Below are 6,000 nucleotides of genomic sequence, written 5' to 3' on the forward strand. Positions count from 1 at the left end.
AATAAATAAGAAAGAAAGAAAAAAGAAAAGAAAATGGGGACATTCCAGGATCAAACTGGAAACTAGGACGGCTTCCGTAAATCCGGGAATGTCCCTGGAAAATAAGGGTACTTGGTCTGTTCTTGTGTTCTTCTGTTCCGAACCAGCTTTAATAACCAGAGGTTAGGAAAGCAGTGTGAGGAAAAATTAGAACTGGATAAACTGCCAAAGATACAAGCTGTAACAAAAAAAGGAAGAATAAATACAGATTCTAAAAACAAGATGTCAGGGGTTCAGGAGCAGAGGCACAAGAAAGGGAGGAAATAGAGAGCGAGGGGGAGGAGTCCGAAGGAAATGTTAGCGATGACAGCGGTCCGAGGTCTCTGAGTCTTTCCAGCGAATCGGAAGATTCACAGAAAGGGGCTCCCATGGTCAGGGCAAGGGGGGTGCCTAGGGGGACACCCCAGGAAGAAGGGGCCAGAGGGGACTCAGAGAGCAGCAGTCGGAAATCAGGACCAGCGTCCACACCAGAGTGCAGTAGGGGGGAGGAGTCCCAGGCATCGGGATCAGGCGGCGCACCGCCAGCGGGAGGACATGAGTCAGGATTGGCCACGCCTCCATCGGGGAGCGAGGAAACGGTCGAGAGGAAGGTTGAAGGCTGGGCGCGCGCGCCAAGTTCAAATGTACAGGAGGGCGGCGCGGTTGGCAGCCCGGATAGGGAGCCAGGTCCCAAAGCCCGCCGAAAAGAGCGGGAGGAGTCAGGGGGGTCAACGTCTGCGTCGGAAGAATCCAGGAAGGAAGGGACCCCGGGGGGTAGCAGGACCCAGAGGAGAAAGGAGAGACGGAAGAGGTGGAGTAAGGCTAGAGTCTTAAACTGGTGTACAGGGGGCGGAGATTCAGATGGAGCTTCGCCGATCTAAACCCTAGACATAGAGCTGGGGCGCTCCGGCTTGAAAATGGAAACTGTACTTCAATAAAGACTTTTGTACATTACTACCGGCTAGCGTTGGTCCTCTGTGAGCTGGGACCTGGAGCCAGCTCTGACACAAGATAAAACACAAAACATGCAAAAAGCCATTTCTGAGATTTGTTCAATTAATCTTCCATCACACACTTCAGGGTAAGCCTTCTTAAACGAAAGTAGGTATGTGATATGTAGGATAAAGCAAGGAAAGACAAAGTGGCACATCTTTTGCAAACTGCCGAAAGGGGAGCAATGGGAGGATTTAGAAATAGGGGGCAGTTCCAGTTTGAAGGCATAAGGAAATCGATTTGCAGAGAGTAGAACACCAATACAGGCACAAAACAGGAGAAAATTATGTTTGCCTGTTTTTCTTTTTCTTTTTTTTTTAAAAAAAATGATATTTATTCCAATTTTACCAAATACAGAAAAAAATTGAAAAAGACAAAATACAGTAAAATAAAGAAAAAAACAAGGATAGAAAAAAGAATTAAAAATACATAAAAACCATACCTCCACCCCACCAACAGGAAAAAACAAACAAAAGCATTTAAAAAAGAAACACTTCCATTTTTCACGATTCCATCCTTCAATAACTTATTTCCTCGACCTCCTCCCACCTCCCTTTTTGTATTCCAGTTAATAACTAAGTCAGCAAATTCTTTCCATCTTTCACTGCATACTCACTTATTTATCTTAATCCAATTAAACCTCATCCTCCCATCAACATCTAAAATATTATCTATACTCCAATCTAATATGTTTGCCTGTTTTTCAAGTTTTCAAATCAAACAAGAGTCTCTCTCTCTCTCTCTCTCTCTCAACCTTCTTTTTGAATGGTCAAAGCACTTCACAAAGATAACTTAGTAATCCTTCCTAGGTATGCAGGAGAAAGTTGGTACAGTTTGCTTCTTAATGCAAACCTGGGCAATTTGTGCTTCCCAAAAGTAAGGTGCAAACTGAAACACAGCCATAAAGTGTGCATTAAAACACACATATGAGTGAAAATGAATTACAGAAATCCATTATGTTAGTGGGGTGGCAGGGTGGGGAATAGCTTGCCTCAAAGAAAAGGGGTACGTCAGGCAAAATTGCACAGCTAAATGTGAATATTAGGAGAAGAGAAATGTTCAGTGAAATGCTGCTGAATTTTCATGAGGATTTTGAAGAAAATTCACAAGCTGATGTATCAATATGGTGAATGGAATTTAAGATTCTAGGAGTCTTGGTTGACCACAAACTTGACATGAGCCAACAGTGTGACGCGGCAGCTAAAAAAGCCAATGCAATTCTGGGCTGCATCAATAGGAGTATAGCATCTAGATCAAGGGAAGTAATAGTGCCACTGTATTCTGCTCTGGTCAGACCTCACCTGGAGTACTGTGTCCAGTTCTGGGCACCACAGTTCAAGAAGGACACTGACAAACTGGAACGTGTCCAGAGGAGGGCAACCAAAATGGTCAAAGGCCTGGAAACGATGCCTTATGAGGAACGGCTAAGGGAGCTGGGCATGTTTAGCCTGGAGAAGAGGAGGTTAAGGGGTGATATGATAGCCATGTTCAAATATATAAAAGGATGTCACATAGAGGAGGGAGAAAGGTTGTTTTCTGCTGCTCCAGAGAAGCGGACACGGAGCAATGGATCCAAACTACAAGAAAGAAGATTCCACCTAGACATTAGGAAGAACTTCCTGACAGTAAGAGCTGTTCGACAGTGGAATTTGCTGCCAAGGAGTGTGGTGGAGTCTCCTTCTTTGGAGGTCTTTAAGCAGAGGCTTGACAACCATATGTCAGGAGTGCTCTGATGGTGTTTCCTGCTTGGCAGGGGGTTGGACTCGATGGCCCTTGTGGTCTCTTCCAACTCTAGGATTCTATGATTGGGAAAACAAGAGAAAGTGAGGGAACATAAGAGTAGCTATCACTGCCTCCAGCGGAAGTGAAAAGATTCATCCATCCCCAGTCTTTACAACAACCCAGTAAGCTTGGCCAGTGCTATTATGCTATTATTCCCATTTCTTCTTCTTCTTCTTCTTCTTCTTCTTCTTCTTCTTCTTCTTCTTCTTCTTCTTCTTCTTCTTCTTCTTCTTCTTTCTATCCCAACCTTCATCCGAGGACCAGAGGGCAGTTTCCAATATAAAACTGCAAAATTACATAACACAGCACCAAGCAAAAACTAAATTGCACATGTGTGCAGGAGGGAAGAGAAAATGAGCGCTTGGGATGCAGCTTAAATGGTTTGCATCACGGCTGTCCTTGATAGTAACAGGCTGGATCCAAAACAAACAAACAACCGGCTTTGGGGAGGAGGCTGCAGGGCGAATCTGCTGAGTTGCAGTTCATTTCTCAAATACAGCAGCGTCAGGCTGAGGCTGAGCTGGGCCTGGGCTGCTTTGCTACGGAAAGTCATTGTCCCCTGTGAGCTGTTTTCGTATTCTATAGGCATCTTGTTTTGCCAGTTAGGTCACACTCCCTCAGATAAGATCATATATATATGTGGCACAACCTTGATTCCCTCGATGCTCTGCAATGTAATCCCTCGCTTGCTCTGACCTTTCGGCTGCACTTTGTGAAAAAAGGCCCTCCCCTCTCCTCTTTGCGCTGTGCCCACGATCGATGGCGTCTGATAAGATAAACGCATTAGCCTTTAAGGGGCCACAGGACTCCGCCTTGCCTTTGCGGGCCATTCGGCCATCTCTTTGGAACTTAAAAGTGATGCTTGAGAAGGTGGTTGTTGTTCTTCCTTCCCCCACTCCAAGCAGCGGCTGGTCAGTTTGGTACTCTGTGGATTGTGACCTGTTGCTGTAAGAGAGGGAGAGGGAGAGCTATACAGTGGTACTTCAGGTTAAGTACTTAATTCGTTCCGGAGGTCCGTACTTCCGTACTGAGAGCCAGTGTGGTGTAGTGGTTAAGAGCGGTAGACTCATAATCTGGTGAACCGGGTTCGCGTCTCCGCTCCTCCACATGCAGCTGCTGGGTGACCTTGGGCCAGTCACACTTCTGTGAAGTCTCTCAGCCCCACTCACCTCACAGAGTGTTTCTTGTGGGGGAGGAAGGGAAAGGAGATTGTTAGCCGCTTTGAGACTCCTGAAGGGGAGTGATAAAGCAGGATATCAAATCCAAACTCCTCTTCTTCTTCTTCTTCTTCTTCTTCTTCTTCTTCACCACCTGAAACTGTTCTTAACCTGAAGCACCACTTTAGCTAATGGGGCCTCCTGCTGCCACTGCACTGCCAGCACACGATGTCTGTTCTCATCCTGAAGCAAAGTTCTTAACCTGAAGCACTGTTTCTGGGTTAGCGGAGTCTGTACCCTGAAGCGTATGTAACCTGAAGAGTATGTAACCTGAAGCGTATGTAACCCAAGGTACCATTGTATCTTCAATTTATTTTGTGCTGAGTGGCATTATCTAAAAGTCCCCAGAGCAGGATAAGAAAAGGCATGGAGATGCTATCTTCTTCCCACTCCTCTTCTTCCTATTGCGCAGCCTGGGAGTCATTTTGGACTCACAGCTGTCCATGGAAGTGCAGGTTAATTCTGTGTCCAGGACAGCTGTCTCTCAGCTCCATCTGGTACGCAGGATGAGACCCTACCTGCCTGCGGACTGTCTTGCCAGAGTGTTGCATGCTCTAGTTATCTCCACTTGGACTACTGCAATGCGCTCTATGTAGGGCCACCTTTGAAGGTGACTCGGAAACTGCAATTAATCCAGAATGCGGCAGCTAAACTGGTGACTGGGAGTGGCCACCGAGACCACATAACACTGGTCCTGAAAGAGATTCATTGGCTCCCAGTAGGTTTCCGAGCTGTAGCAGGAACCCCCCCCCCCCATCATTCAGTTTGTACAAACTTCACACACACTCACACTCACACACTACATACGCTACGCTTCTGTTATAAATTCATAGAAAATCAACCATACATCAGATTTGCACTGTTCCACTTTTATTTTACTCCATGAAGGAAAGACTACAAAATGGGGAAGGTTTGATACAGGGCGCCACAATCCCTTCACCATACCAGCACATCCACAGGAGCCCTGCCCAGTTGCTATGCCAACCCTGATGATCCCAGACAGAAGACAATCAAGATCACAAAGAACTTGCATATGGGAGTGGATTCAGCACAGACTGGAACAAAGGACAATGATCAGATCTTCCCTTAGGGGGCAGGAAACTGCGACTACCTTTTGTCTTCAGAAAATGACTCATGGGGAGGGGTAGAAGGGAACCAGCCAGGTGACAGGACACTCAGGTTACCACCACAACTCCTCCCTCAACCCCTCCTTTCTGTAATGTATGCATGATGTTTCTGGGGGTGGGCTTGACCTAGAGGATGGGAATTTCAAAAGTTTTTATAAGGTCTTGCACACCATTTTTCTGTGTCTTTCCTCTCTCCTGCGAGTGAGGGGAACACCCTGCTGCAACAGTTCAATAAAGGCCAAGCCTACAGGCTGCTGATTTGCTCCAATTTACTCTGGTTGGTGTCTTTACTTTTTGTCCAAGGGAGCCCTCGGATTTTTCCGGTAACAGAGCACAATTCAGAGTGTTGGTGCTGACCTTGAAAACCCTAAATGGCCTCAGTCCTGTATAGCTGAAGGAGCGTCTCCACCTCCATCGTTCAGCCCGGACACTGAGGTCCAGCTCTGAGGGCCTTCTGGCGGTTCCCTCATTGCAAGAAACCACGTTACCTTCTCAATGGTGGCACCCGCCCTGTGGAACACCCTTCCACTAGATGTCAAGGCAATAAACAAGTATTTTACTTTTAAAAGACACCTGAAGGCGGCCCTGTTTAGGGAAGCTTTTAATGTCTGACGCTGTATTGTTTTTGATATTTGGTTGGAAGCCACCCAGAGTGGCTGGGGAGACCCAGTCAGATGGGCAGGGTATAAATAATATATTATTATTATTATTATTATTATTATTATTATTATTACTATTGCCTTTGTGGCTATGGCATTTCTCACCTTCCCAGGCTCTGCCTCCTGGCTGTCCCCCCACCCCCAGCATCATGACCCACCAATCTCACTTGTCACAGGATGGCCCTTAGCATCCTCTGAAACCTC

General features: G+C 46.4%; 1 long non-coding RNA gene across 1 annotated transcript in view; it reads left to right on the top strand.

The window, feature by feature from the left end:
- The window catches only part of LOC310678538, a 111,685-nt gene extending 106,280 nt beyond the window's left edge, over positions 1 to 5,405 (top strand). Inside the window, exon 2 of the long non-coding RNA XR_014511828.1 lies at positions 5,174 to 5,405. This is a non-coding gene — a long non-coding RNA (uncharacterized lncRNA). The remainder of the gene's footprint in view (positions 1 to 5,173) is intronic.
- Positions 5,406 to 6,000: the final 595 nt, after the last annotated feature.

The sequence above is a fragment of the Podarcis tiliguerta genome, assembly GCF_965153285.1.
Source record: "Podarcis tiliguerta genome assembly, chromosome: 5".
In the NCBI taxonomy this organism is placed as follows: domain Eukaryota; kingdom Metazoa; phylum Chordata; class Lepidosauria; order Squamata; family Lacertidae; genus Podarcis; species Podarcis tiliguerta.